Source organism: Lissotriton vulgaris, chromosome 4_1 (genome assembly GCF_964263255.1).
Source record: "Lissotriton vulgaris chromosome 4_1, aLisVul1.2, whole genome shotgun sequence".
In the NCBI taxonomy this organism is placed as follows: domain Eukaryota; kingdom Metazoa; phylum Chordata; class Amphibia; order Caudata; family Salamandridae; genus Lissotriton; species Lissotriton vulgaris.
In genome coordinates, this window is record NC_141691.1 from 1593941765 (window position 1) to 1593956287 (window position 14523).

Consider the following 14523-nt stretch of genomic DNA (forward strand, 5'->3'; position numbering starts at 1 on the left):
ATATTTAATTTTTCATACCCGCCCCTTGCGTTCACGTTCCCAGGCATAGGAATATGGAAAACAATGAGAGTGTACAGCATATAGAAACATTCTATCACAAGTTAGGTAGATATCAGCATCTTCTCCCATGGCCTAGGTAGGTTCCCAGGCGCATCTTGCTTCAGGAGCCAGCTGGCTGAGTTTTGCTTCTGCGCAGTTGGGTTTTTCCCTCATCACGTGTGCGGGGAGTTTACAGGCATCAAAATGGATTTGATTTCCCGACCCTGGCCCATGGATGTGTAATACATGAAAAGTAAGCGAAAACGAATTAGAAACACAGACAAAATGAATACACTGTTTACCAGGTAATGCTTAACTGCACCCCTTACTTTATAATATCTATAGCATTAAGGTTAGTGCGAAAAAGACAGATATGCGAAAGCAGCTTGAGCAAGCAGAGGGCATGGTTAAAGACAAGCGGCCATTTTAGCAACAATGCGCATGAGCAACAAAATCCCTCCAAAATGCGAGTGCGTCACATCACGTGGGTATGACCGACGCATGTGCAGACTGGATTTTCTGCGAAGCGGCCATTCAGTAGTGCAAGCTTGGTTATTACGGAAAAACACATAGGCAAGCCTCCTAGGGACACCCGCGTGTTGGGGAAAAAGGCGAAATAAATGACGGACAGGTTGAATTAATATTATTACAAGTTAGGCGAGGTTCTTGAGTAAGAGCAAGTCGCTTTGCGTGCGAATCCTTGCTCCATCAGGCGCACCCCTGCGGCAATAGCACATGTCCGCAAGTGCACCGACAATGGTGACGAGTGAGCTAGAAAATGACGTTCTGGTGCAACGCTGCTGCGATCTTGGCATCTAGACACCCTACGAGATAATACAAGACGCGATGCCCAGCTGGTTGAACTACGGCATAGGATATCGTAGTATCCGGTATTGATACATCAAACCGGTAAGCCATTTTCTGTTTTTTATGGCTTATGATCTGCAGCAGTAGGACGAGGGGGTTAGAGGCAATATTTTGATCAAGTTGATATAACAGTGGACTGGACTACATTATGTTCTGTGAATCGGAGCGCAGCGAAGTGGCATTGAGCTTCTTTATAAAAAAACACGAGTCCAGGATTGGAGATTGGGGAGAAGGAAACACGAATGAGATCCAATCTGTCTTCCAAGTTCACATCCCTAGAACGTCAATACAAATGGGAGATACGCAAATGGTGGGAGGCAACCTCCTTACAGAATTACATCAAGGTTAATAGAGTCCCAAGGGGGCTCAGAATATACACTGCACCTGCGTATGAAAATCCAGACCCCTTCCTATCGCAGGAGTGGGCTGAACACAAGTCCCAGTTATGGCACGGGATGTCAACAATATTTTAGCAAAATTTAAAATCATAAAAGCAGCAACACAAAAAATCAATACATATTGTGCATAGAAAAACAGAGCTTATCGCATATATATCATTACATTTAAAAATTAACTATAGGTACAGTAATTTTAGGAACAAATTTAACTTTTCCTTTTTCTGAATACACTCTTTAGAAAACCAACCATAGTTGCCACACACAGCTCATCATGTAACAATTGGAGATACAGTAAGGCTGGGCGGCACTGGTACCATGTTCCGCTGTTTTTCAGAAAAGGTTTAATCCATCGGGCTCTCTCTTTACAGTAAAATCCACAAAAGCAAATCACATGAAGGGTTGATTGTTCGGCCACCCCATCACATGGGCACTTACAGAGCATTTTGGTCCAATCATTAATTTTTGGAAATGAAACAAGGCGAAAGAAGATATCGAATCTAAACCTTGTGAGTAAAAACCTATCAAATCCCTTGGTACACCAATTCAAATAGGGTTGCATGTTACCAGATACTAGCGACATTTGGTGCCTCACGACCGAGCTCTTATTGAGCTCAACCCCAAGCCGCAAGGATTCCAGATGGTACCAGCAATTGTTCTTTAGGTCTTTCCTCGTGATCTTACATAACCCCTCTGGAGCAGTAAAGAACTCAGGTTTCCCCATATCTTGGCAAAACTTTTGAATATAGGTTAGCCATGCTACTTTGTTTGATTTATCCAGGGCCATAACATCGCGGATAATCTCTCTGTTCAGCTCCAAGTCAACTGCAGTCCAAACCCTGTGCCAAAGTAACAGTGGTTGCATCGCTATCAAATCACTGATATGACGAACACCCAGCTCAGCGTGACAATTATACACAGATAAACTAAAAGGTACAGCTAAAATAAACCTTAGAAAAGCATTTTCTACTATTTGTATTTCCCTGGTGTCTTGTATGCCCCAAACACCAGCACCATATATGGCGGTACTAACACATTTGGCCATATATATTTTAAGTAAAATTACAGGGGGTCTTTTACCCATCTTTCGTGAAAAAGCCATAAGTGCTGCAGTCGCTTTTTTAAAGGACAAGGTCCTACTCCTAATGGCCGGAACCCAATGCCCCCCACCCTCAAGAACTACTCCTAAGTATGAAAATGATTTAGTTGCCCGCACTTTCTCCCTACGTGCAAACAACTTACAGGATTTGGATTTACCCCGTGGCGCACGTCATCACGAAAGTTTTTTTCACATTCAGTTTCAGACCCCTAGAGTCCATAAAATTAATATAGGCATCTAGGGCTGTCTGCAGACCTCTCTCTGTCCTGGCCATGATGACGGCTTCATCCGCATATAATAGGGACACCACTTGTTTAGAGTTAATTCTGGGTGAGTCAATGACTTTAGATACCAAAACATCCTCTAAGTCATTAGTGTATAAGTTAAAAAGAAGAGGCGTGAGAACGCACCCTTGCCTCACTCCACGCTTCACGTGGAAGGGCTTGGTGCACTCTCCTCCGGTTCCAAATCTCACCCTGGCCCTTGCCCCAGCATAAAGTTGCCTTAAAAAAGAAATAATGGCCTCCTCCACTTTAAGTTCTTCCAACACCTTCCACAGACGATCGTGCTTAACACAGTCGAAAGCAGCACTCAGGTCAACGAATGCTGCATAAAGTTTGCCCGCCTTAGCCTGCACATATTGCCCTTGAAGAAGTGTAAAGTTCAGGACCTGTTCGACGGTGCCCATCCCCTCACGGAAGCCGCACTGAACCGGGGACAACACTACTGCTTCTTCTACCCAAGATAGTAACCGGTTCAGGACAACCCTCCCTGTGATCTTCATTAAGGAATCAAGAAGAGAGATAGGGCGATAACAAGAGGGACTCTCCCTGTCTCCCTTCTTGAAAATGGGAATAATAATAGAATCACACCAGGTCTTGGGAAACCCCCGCTCACAACTTGCGTTGAGGACTCTCTTCCAAATGGGGGACCATAAGTCAACTGAGTGTTTAAAAATATCAATAGGAACCCCATCTAAACCTGGGGCTTTGCCTCCCCTACTCTGCTCAATAGCAGCGGACATTTCACCAATTGAGATACCCAAGTTAACTTGGCGAAAGGTCCGGGATGCCTCCTTGTCCATATCCTCTATATCAGCTAACTATAAAATCCCCTCCGGATTATAGACTTCTGAAAATAAGTCAATCCAGGAGTTTTCGCTGATAGCAACCTCTACCCTTGCATTATTGACTTCATTAAAAAAGGTGCATTAACTGCGCGCCAAAATAGGGCACTGTCCTTGGATTGTGTGGCATTAGCCAGATTATTCCAAGCCTCGGATTTGATGTTATTCTTACGATTATTCCGAGCTAGGCGATAAACTTTCCTACAAGTAGCCACCTCTACTGGGTCCCTTACCTTATTGTGTAACACAGCTATGAGGCAAGAATGCGCCCTAGAACAGGCAGCATCGAACCAGGAATTAGTAGTCGACCTAGAAGTATGACCTCTCCCCGGACGGGACAAACTATCTCGTATGGTCCGGGTAATAACCTCAAAGGCTGACAAAGTATCCTCGTGAGAGGTCTCTACGTCAAGACACCTTTCGATTGAGGCAAGGGATCCCCTGACTATCTTGGCATGCGTTACCTCCGGGTCGTTCTGACTCCATTTAATAGCGTAGCCGTTTTGTCTGGGCATATCACAAATTTTTAACCAAGACAGTCTTTTAATCAGTGAACTGTGCTTAACCTGTGGTACAATAATGGCAAAGGAGAGGGGAAGATGATCACTAAATCCTACAGAATGAGTGGTATAATCCACAAACCAAGTGGCATGACTTTCAGAAGCAACAATAAAATCAATAATGGTGCCATGTCCTCTCCCCACAAAAGTTGCGCTAAACTCTACACAAGGGGAGCACAACCTGTTAACAAAATCTAAATTAAAAGATGCCAGCATATCATTCAAAGAATCACCCCCTTCCAGATGGGAAAAGTGTGGGGACATGACTTCCGCACCCGCCCCTATGATTCCACAACCCCCCCGGTCTTGACCGCACAGATTGTGGTTAAAATCCCCCCCACAAACAATAATGCAATCCCTCCCTTTTGGGGTTATAATCCTGTGAATTTCATTAATCATGGAAGAGACCAGATCTGTGACAAAGCGTTTATGCAAATTATTGTAAATGTTAATCAAAATGATGTCAACCTTGGAGACCATCCGAATTAATAGGATCTGATAGCAAATTTCCATCTTAACTACCTTGATATCCTCAACACCCATCAGATTCGAAATATAAATACAAAGTCCACCCATATTCCTCCCACGTTTAGAGTTTAAAGCTGCAGCACGAAAGGTTCTGTACCCATATAGGTGAACAGGCTCAATGGACCAGGTTTCTTGGAGACACAAGAAGCCAAAAGGACTTACAAACTCCAGCCAAGAAGGATCTAAAACCCTGTCCTTAATCCCTGAAATGTTCCAAAATAAAAACTCAATCTTCCCATGGGTCCTGTGTTTAACAGCTGGTACATTATTACTGAATCCGTCAGGAAGATCACAGATCTGCCTTGCACTACTAGGTTCAGGGATTTCGAGATAATCAGAGCCTAAACTACGGATAGTAACTGGGCCAGTTACATGGCGCGGCCTAGGATTAGTAACTGGGCCATTGACATTGCATACAGTAGGAGTAAGATCTATTGAGAGAACTGGTGCAGCGGATTTACAACTCAGTCAGTCCACGCCCTCTAGATCTCTTAAGCCTTCATAACGATTATAAAGGGGGATTTGAAACCGATTAGATGACCGGAGGTCAGCTGGAGCACGAGGATCATTTAGATGCTGAGTCCAAGGACCAGGATAAGCCGGATAGACAGGATGTGCAAAATTTTCCAACTGTGAAGCAAATGGAGGTCTAAAGACACGAAAATGGCCCTCAGGATGATTGCGCTGGGTCCTCAAAAAATTGACCTGCGAATGCAGCAGTGGCCTGATTGAGCTTTCCAAGGTTCTCGAGGTGTAATTGAGCTACTGCATTTTGGGGAGGACCAATTTAAGATATGACTAACCGCCCTTTTGTCTTTGAAGCTAATTATAACAATATCCCCCAAAATACTTTTTGGGGTAGGCCCCAGCCACGCAAGTCGCCGGACCATTAGTATTTCCCCATTTAGATAGAGGGGTAAAGGCCGGTTCTGTCTTAGCCAATAAATAGCCTTGTTTTTAAGCTGAACTTGGTCTTCCCTCTTACCCGCCTCCAAGGCTGGGACTCTGGTAAGGATTACCACAAAAGGGGCCGCTTCAGGGGGCAAATTAACCATTTGGCTTTTGGAAATATGAGGTCTTTCAATAGCATCTGCAACAATAGGTTTAGGCAATGGGCAGTTGGATGTCACACACCCCGTAGCAACCTTGTCCGGCCTATTGATGTCTTGCCTTAAATCAACAGTAGCCTGTGACGTGGTACTTTTAGATTGATTTTTGGATTTATCCAGGATCCGAGGTGCAGGAACCAGGGGTACGGTAGTAGATGTAGGAACTGGGGTAACCCGGCTAAGCCCTTATGACTCACATAAGAAGCCTTAAAGGCCTTCTCTAAATCTCCCAGCTGGGCAGTTATCCTCTTGAGTCTCTCAACCAGTGGCAAGGTGAATGATCTAATCAGTATTTCTATACTCCCCAGTAAATCTGGTCCCTGCTGATCTGGAGAATGGGAGGATTGGGTGGTAGTAACAACCGGAGAGGTTAATCCTATAGGTAAATGGTCAATATTCTTAATATGATTGGAGGGCATAGCCTTATTTCTGGATGTGCCAAGCCCCTTTCTTCTCCTTTTCTTAGGGGGAGGACCGTGACATTGGTGTACTTCCACAGCTACAGCCTGTGTGGGGGGCTTGGAAGCTGGCTCAGCCGTTACTAACAGGGTACCTTGTCAATCATACTACCCAGCGAGGCGGAAAGATTGATGACAGAATTAGAAGCAACCACAAGTTCTGAGGGAGTAACTCTATCCTGAAGTAATAATGGGATACTAGAATCAAGCGGAGGTTCTGGGCTCTTTGGACCCTCTGAACCGCCGTTTAGCAAAGGCATACCTGGAAGAATGGGGCCCAACGAAGACCTTTTACTCTTGATGTGCTCAATAGAGCGGCGCCTTTCCGGAAACTTATATCTCCGGTGCTTGCATCCAATAATACCTACATTTTATCATCTCCCGAAGATTCACAAAGACAATACAAACCCTCCAGGTCGACCAATCGTTTCCTCACAAGGGAGCTTAACTGAACATTTTTCGATCTACATAGACCATTTCCTCTCACAACTGGTGGTAAAATTAACATCTCACCTCAGAGATACAAAAGACTTTCTAAGACACATCAACAAAGTGAAGTGGGAAGAAGGTTTTCAACTTATGGATTTGGACATATTGAGCCTGTATAACTGTATAGTCCATGAAGATGGATTGAGGGCAACACAGTTCTTCCTGGAAAATCGCCTGTGGAAATTTTTAGAACATAATGCCATGTTAATTGATTGCATTGTTTTCTGTCAAAATAAAAACATTTTTCTTTTCCAAGATCAGTACTTTAGACAGGTCTCTGGGACAGCCATGGGCACCTGCTTTGCCCCAGCTACATAAATGTATTTGTGGGCTGGTGGGAGCAGCACCTAATAGGAATTGGTCACTGAACATAGTAACATGACATCAATACATCAATGATCTTTTCATAATTTGGAGGGGGTCATCTGAATCAGAGAGAACATACATTGATGTTTTGTACTCTAATGTAATCAACTTGAAGTTCACAGGGGAGGTCAGTTCCCAGTCAGTGAACTTTTTAGATCTAAGAGTCTACATCTTCTAAAGAAGAATGTGCACTATGGTGTATAGGAAGCCAACAGCTGGGAATTCCATGCTGCACGCCACCAGTAGTCATCCTCAGAAACTCATCAGTAGTATTCCTTATGGAGAGCTTCTGAGATTAAAAAGGAATAATACCAGATAGAAGGACTTCTAACTAGCTGCCAAGGAAATCATGGTGTGGTTTAGTTCCAGAGGGTACATCAATGAGATCTTGACACAAATTGTCAAAATGGCTAACTCCCTATCACGGCCAGAGTTATTGAAAGACACATCCAAAGATAGCAAAGATGTTGAGAAGTTCAGGATGATTACCACCTATTCGGAGGATGCGAGCAAGTTAAGGAGAATCCTACGAAAAAACTGGCATATTCTGCAAACTGATTCTGCCATAGGCCAGGATACACCACCTAGTCCTATGATTACTTTTAGAACAGCTTGATCCCTTAAGAAAAGTTTGGTTCACAGCCATCAGGTGAAAAAAGTCGCTAAGCCACTATTGACACCTTTAATGATTTCTTCCCTTGCAGCAAATGCAAGGCCTGCTTCAAGAGTCACAGACACTTTAGTGTCGCGGGATTGGACAAACCTAGAGGTATTAATACATTCATGACCTGACAACACCCTATAGGGTCCACTGCCTGAGTTGTCCTTGTGGACTACAATATATTGGCAGTATGATGCACCCCACAAAGGTCCACATATTAGAACATACGAGGGCCATTACAAATGGGCATGTAACATGTGCGGTGGCCAGATACTTCGGCAAAGAGCACAATAAGAACAGGGATATTTTGACTTTTTTCTGTATTGATCACATCCCTGTAAACCAGAGGGGGGGGGGGCACAGAATTCTGAGACTAAGATGGCTTGAATCTCGCTATATCATCGACCTAGAGACTAAGGCCCCCAAAGGGATGAATAGTATTGAAGAAATAGCAGTCCACTTAGGAGAATAGATAAAGAGTCACAATGAATTGAACAGGGATAACAGAAGGATGCGAGAAATGTTGAATTCCCTTATCTAAAATCCTTCTAATTGACTTAGATCCTTTTCTTCTCCTTTCTTCTTTTTTCCTTTTTCTCTTCTTTTCTCTTGTTTTCCTCAACTGTATGGACACAAAGATTTTTTTCGAATTTCTTTAAACATGATCGCTACTTTACTTTACCCGTTCAAAGTTGATGAATTAAGTCTGCACCTAATGAATTTTGTGCTTTAATTGCCACTTTTTCATTCCATTTTTTTGCATTTCAATGCAATTGCATGAAAGACATTGAGGTTGTTTCTGACAAATTGTTATGTAAATAAAATTGGGGATGACTTGACTGACAAGGTTAAGAGAGTTAGCCCATCCAGGGCATGATTAATTGAATATTCATTACAACTCTTGGGTCTGATCACTTATAAGGCCCTTCCAGGGCTCGATATCATTTATGAAATGAACAATGTATGATTTAAATATGATGTGGTTTGACCTTGATTGTGTTTTTCCCAATATTGCTATTTATTGAAATGGCCTGTAATATCTTACTAAGATGACTTATCTGGGTGAAATAATTATTTTGTCCCTTTTCAGTGTCAATGCATGCAAGAATTGTTGAAAAATTGTGGTTTCTGGCGCCGATTAACAATGAGGAAGGCATTAGCACGAGTTTAAATAATAAAATAACAGAAATACTTCTCATCTATTGGGTACGATTACCCATTGGGAATCTTGGAGCTTCAATATATATATATTAATTGAAAAATGATTGCAAAACTGGTAGATTATACAGTTTTTAAGTTTTAGAAGTCTAAGATATTACTTGATTGTAAATGATGTATTTATTCTCTTTTGGATAATCCCCCCGCTCCAATATACCAATGTATTTTAACAAGTGAAACTTTAAGCATTGAAGCCTAAATTACATAGTATTTTTTCTCTTTCTTGTACTAATTATCTGTACTGTCACTTTAAATAGAGGTTTTCACATAATGCAATGTTGTCAAGTGATCAATTATCAAGGAAGTGAGCAACCCGGAATACCCTTGAGGGCTTGGGTAATAAAAGTAGAAGGGTAAAAGTGCCTTCAAGGGACTTTATTCAATCTATATTTGTTGATTAAAGTTATTATGAGAAGGACCAATGGATCGTCCTTAGAGTGAATTAATCAAAACTAATCAATTTGTATTATCAACATATAACATATAAACAAAGACACAAGGTGTATACGAAAAAAGTATTTTTATCAAGTAGTTCATTAAAGGAAATCAGCTTCATATACAGATAAATAAACAAATAAGATTTTAGGACTGTGGGTACACATATAAATAAATTGCTAGGTGACTCAACAGAACCTAAAAAACACCTATCCCAAACCACATTGAATAAAACAGAGAAGGGGATGAGATGTATTGTCGACGTTTCGGTTTCTTAGCAGTTATTTGATGAAACCATCCTCAGGACTGTTATCAATTCTGATCTGTATAGAAATATTGTAGTCTGAAAGTCAAAAGATATTTACAGTTACAATATTACACTGGCTTTATTCGTTACACCCTGGTGACAAAACAATAAGACTAAACTGTGATGACAAAAGACAACATCATAATATATACAACATAAATGTGAACATAGGGTTCGTATTCCTAAAGACAATATGGATGAGTAATTAATTTGTTTAAAAACAAAGAGCATTCCATTGGTTTCTGCCACTGTATTCAAAGCAAACAATTATTTATCATATTTTCTCCATCATTAAACCAGAAGGATTCTAGATCAATTTTAATTCAAGTAAAAAACCATTAAACCATTGAGATGGAAGACCTCTAATACATCAGGGTCAATTGCTACATATCAGACAGTTTGATTAAATCAAATGTAATTGTTATATCCACATCGGTGGTATCAATTATATGGTTGCATAGATTAAATCACTGATATAATGACTTCATGATTACTCATCTACATTCTGAGCATTTTTGTTTGATCATTGAGTTAAAGAAGTTATATATCGGATGTTATATGAAACCATTTTTAAGCAGTGCAAATATGCACATATCAATCTGAATAGTTCATGACATCTAAATACCTGCTTGCAGATTGCTGTCACAGTTTCACGCAAGGAAATCGTTGGTAGATCGCAGTATCCTAATAACCTGACTGAAAATTAAAAATTCATTGTTTTAGGTCTGTATATTAAAGATCAATAGAGGAAGACCTATTTAATTATCAATAGACATACCTAGTAGATGCGAAAATCGCTCCTCAAGGCTGGATGTGAAGTCAAATCTTCACTCTCATAAGGTTCATGTATTTTGTAAAGCAGAAATCGTCTGGAAAAAGGTAATAATAAATGTTTTCTAGATCTAGTCAATCCTTTGAAAAAAACCGAATTGTGCTTGGGAATAGATCTTACCCGGTATTGATCAAGCGGAGTCTTATCAGATCTCAGAAACAATCTGGAGTGATTACGACCAGTTTAAGTTTAAACAAGCCAGTGAGCAGTCACAAATCCTGCAGCGCCTGTCAGACAATACAAAAAATGTGCACATTAGATGCACGAGTGTCTTAACGCTATCAAAGTTATGGCAGTTATGGCAGTCTATAGAGCGTTAGACAATGTTAGACAATAGTTAAAGCGCATATCTGTATGTCCAATCCCTACTTGAATTACTGGCGTTTACACTGCTCGAAGGGTATGTAAAGGAGGCAGCCTAGTCATAGGTACATTCAAGTTAAAAAGTGTCTACACGCTGCTCACGTTATGTCCGTTTACTAAAGTATATAAATGTCTGTTAAAGCGCTGCTAAAATTGAAGGCATTTCAATTGTTCGAAAAATAAGTGAAAAAAGGGGCAGCATGGCCATGAACAAATCAAGATTAACAAAGGGGGTTCATTTCGGCTATTCCGCAATTATATAAGGAGCGCAGCATAGTCCTGACCGCATTTAGTTTAAGCAGAACGATTGCATGATTCTTACCTAGAATTACGGCGAAGTGGAATCAAAACGCGTCCCGTTAGAATGAAGCCACAAGTTGTTACCGATCATGCTTGCGTTTTAAAGGCAGTGTTTGGATATCGAGATAGGACTAGATTTGTCCGCCATATTGGACTAGTCAATGGATAGTTGTGCCATTAGTAAGTGAATCGAGTCGCTTTTATTCAAATGCGACTCAATTCACTTACTAATGGCACAACTATCCATTGACTAGTCCAATATGGCGGACAAATCTAGTCCTATCTCGATATCCAAACACTGCCTTTAAAACGCAAGCATGATCGGTAACAACTTGTGGCTTCATTCTAACGGGACGCGTTTTGATTCCACTTCGCCGTAATTCTAGGTAAGAATCATGCAATCGTTCTGCTTAAACTAAATGCGGTCAGGACTATGCTGCGCTCCTTATATAATTGCGGAATAGCCGAAATGAACCCCCTTTGTTAATCTTGATTTGTTCATGGCCATGCTGCCCCTTTTTTCACTTATTTTTCGAACAATTGAAATGCCTTCAATTTTAGCCACGCTTTAACAGACATTTATATACTTTAGTAAACGGACATAACGTGAGCAGCGTGTAGACACTTTTTAACTTGAATGTACCTATGACTAGGCTGCCTCCTTTACATACCCTTCGAGCAGTGTAAACGCCAGTAATTCAAGTAGGGATTGGACATACAGATATGCGCTTTAACTATTGTCTAACATTGTCTAACGCTCTATAGACTGCCATAACTGCCATAACTTTGATAGCGTTAAGACACTCGTGCATCTAATGTGCACATTTTTTGTATTGTCTGACAGGCGCTGCAGGATTTGTGACTGCTCACTGGCTTGTTTAAACTTAAACTGGTCGTAATCACTCCAGATTGTTTCTGAGATCTGATAAGACTCCGCTTGATCAATACCGGGTAAGATCTATTCCCAAGCACAATTCGTTTTTTTTCAAAGGATTGACTAGATCTAGAAAACATTTATTATTACCTTTTTCCAGACGATTTCTGCTTTACAAAATACATGAACCTTATGAGAGTGAAGATTTGACTTCACATCCAGCCTTGATGAGCGATTATCGCATCTACTAGGTATGTCTATTGATAATTAAATAGGTCTTCCTCTATTGATCTTTAATATACAGACCTAAAACAATGAATTTTTAATTTTCAGTCAGGTTATTAGGATACTGCGATCTACCAATGATTTCCTTGCGTGAAACTGTGACAGCAATCTGCAAGCAGGTATTTAGATGTCATGAACTATTCAGATTGATATGTGCATATTTGCACTGCTTAAAAATGGTTTCATATAACATCCGATATATAACTTCTTTAACTCAATGATCAAACAAAAATGCTCAGAATGTAGATGAGTAATCATGAAGTCATTATATCAGTGATTTAATCTATGCAACCATATAATTGATACCACCAATGTGGATATAACAATTACATTTGATTTAATCAAACTGTCTGATATGTAGCAATTGACCCTGATGTATTAGAGGTCTTCCATCTCAATGGTTTAATGGTTTTTACTTGAATTAAAATTGATCTAGAATCCTTCTGGTTTAATGATGGAGAAAATATGATAAATAATTGTTTGCTTTGGATACAGTGGCAGAAACCAATGGAATGCTCTTTGTTTTTAAACAAATTAATTACACATCCATATTGTCTTTAGGAATACGAACCCTATGTTCACATTTATGTTGTATATATTATGATGTTGTCTTTTGTCATCACAGTTTAGTCTTATTGTTTTGTCACCAGGGTGTAACGAATAAAGCCAGTGTAATATTGTAACTGTAAATATCTTTTGACTTTCAGACTACAATATTTCTATACAGATCAGAATTGATAACAGTCCTGAGGATGGTTTCATCAAATAACTGCTAAGAAACCGAAACGTTGACAATACATCTCATCCCCTTCTCTGTTTTATTCAATGTGTTTTGGGATAGGTGTTTTTTAGGTTCTGTTGAGTCACCTAGCAATTTATTTATATGTGTACCCTCAGTCCTAAAATCTTATTTGTTTATTTATCTGTATATGAAGCTGATTTCCTTTAATGAACTACTTGATAAAAATACTTTTTTCGTATACACCTTGTGTCTTTGTTTATATGTTATATGTTGATAATACAAATTGATTAGTTTTGATTAATTCACTCTAAGGACGATCCATTGGTCCTTCTCATAATAACTTTAATCAACAAATATAGATTGAATAAAGTCCCTTGAAGGCACTTTTACCCTTCTACTAGTCATGTGATCAAGGCAGGGATCTGCCGAAATGCGTCTTGGCGACTTGATGGTGTGCTGAAAATAAATTAAAGCGCAGCAAACCTGGGTCTATGCCCCTTTTTTTCCTTTGAGAAAGCTGTGAAGTGAGGTTCGTGGCAAATATATATATATAATAAACTTCACCTGAAGCATCTATTTGTGACTTTGTGGGCTCTCCTGATTTCCCTATTTCCTTTTTGTCGCTGGATTTCTGCTCGGTAATATATATATATATATATATATATATATATATATATATATACATACCCTCGTGGCAGGAATGCCTACCTGCGTTGCATCCTTTCCTGAGGACAGGATGTATTTCGGAGTTGGGTGCCGCAAAGGGCAGCTGTCTAGGGTTGAGGCGAAAGTGCAAAGGTAACAGCAATGTGCAGCAACTGTATGTAACTTTAAAACAAGAGCTGCAACAAATTTAAAGAAATGCTGTTTTTTTTATTTTTTTAAAAGTTTTATATTACTTGTACCAGGATGAAAAAAAAATTATGACACAAGTCAAAAGAAATTAAGATATTTTTAACTGGTAATGAGAATTTCCACCATAATGGTCTGATTGAACTCATGCACAGCCCATATCTTAAATGATTTCTGACACTCTTTTCAGTTGAGAAAGGCTCAGGAAATAGCCAAAATGCATCTGAGTAACGAGTGCGAGTAACAAGTGCCAGTTCTGCAATTAAAGGAATTGTAAAACTTTCACCTTGAGAGTACATTCTTCTCATTACAAGGAGGAACAGTGGCCATATATATATATTATATAGAGAGAGACTGACTAAGGGAGACTGACTGATAGACAGAGAGACTAACTGACTGACTGAGAGAGTATGACTGAGACTGACTGAGGTAGACAGAGACTGACTGACTGAGAGAGAGACTGAGAGAGACTGACTGACAGAGAGACTGACTGACAGAGCGAGAGAGACTGACAGAGCGAGAATGACTATATACTGTAAAATTCCTAGGGCAACTTCAATACATATTTAAATAATCATAACAGAAATAGTTATGAGAGTGCTCAGAAATACTCAAAAT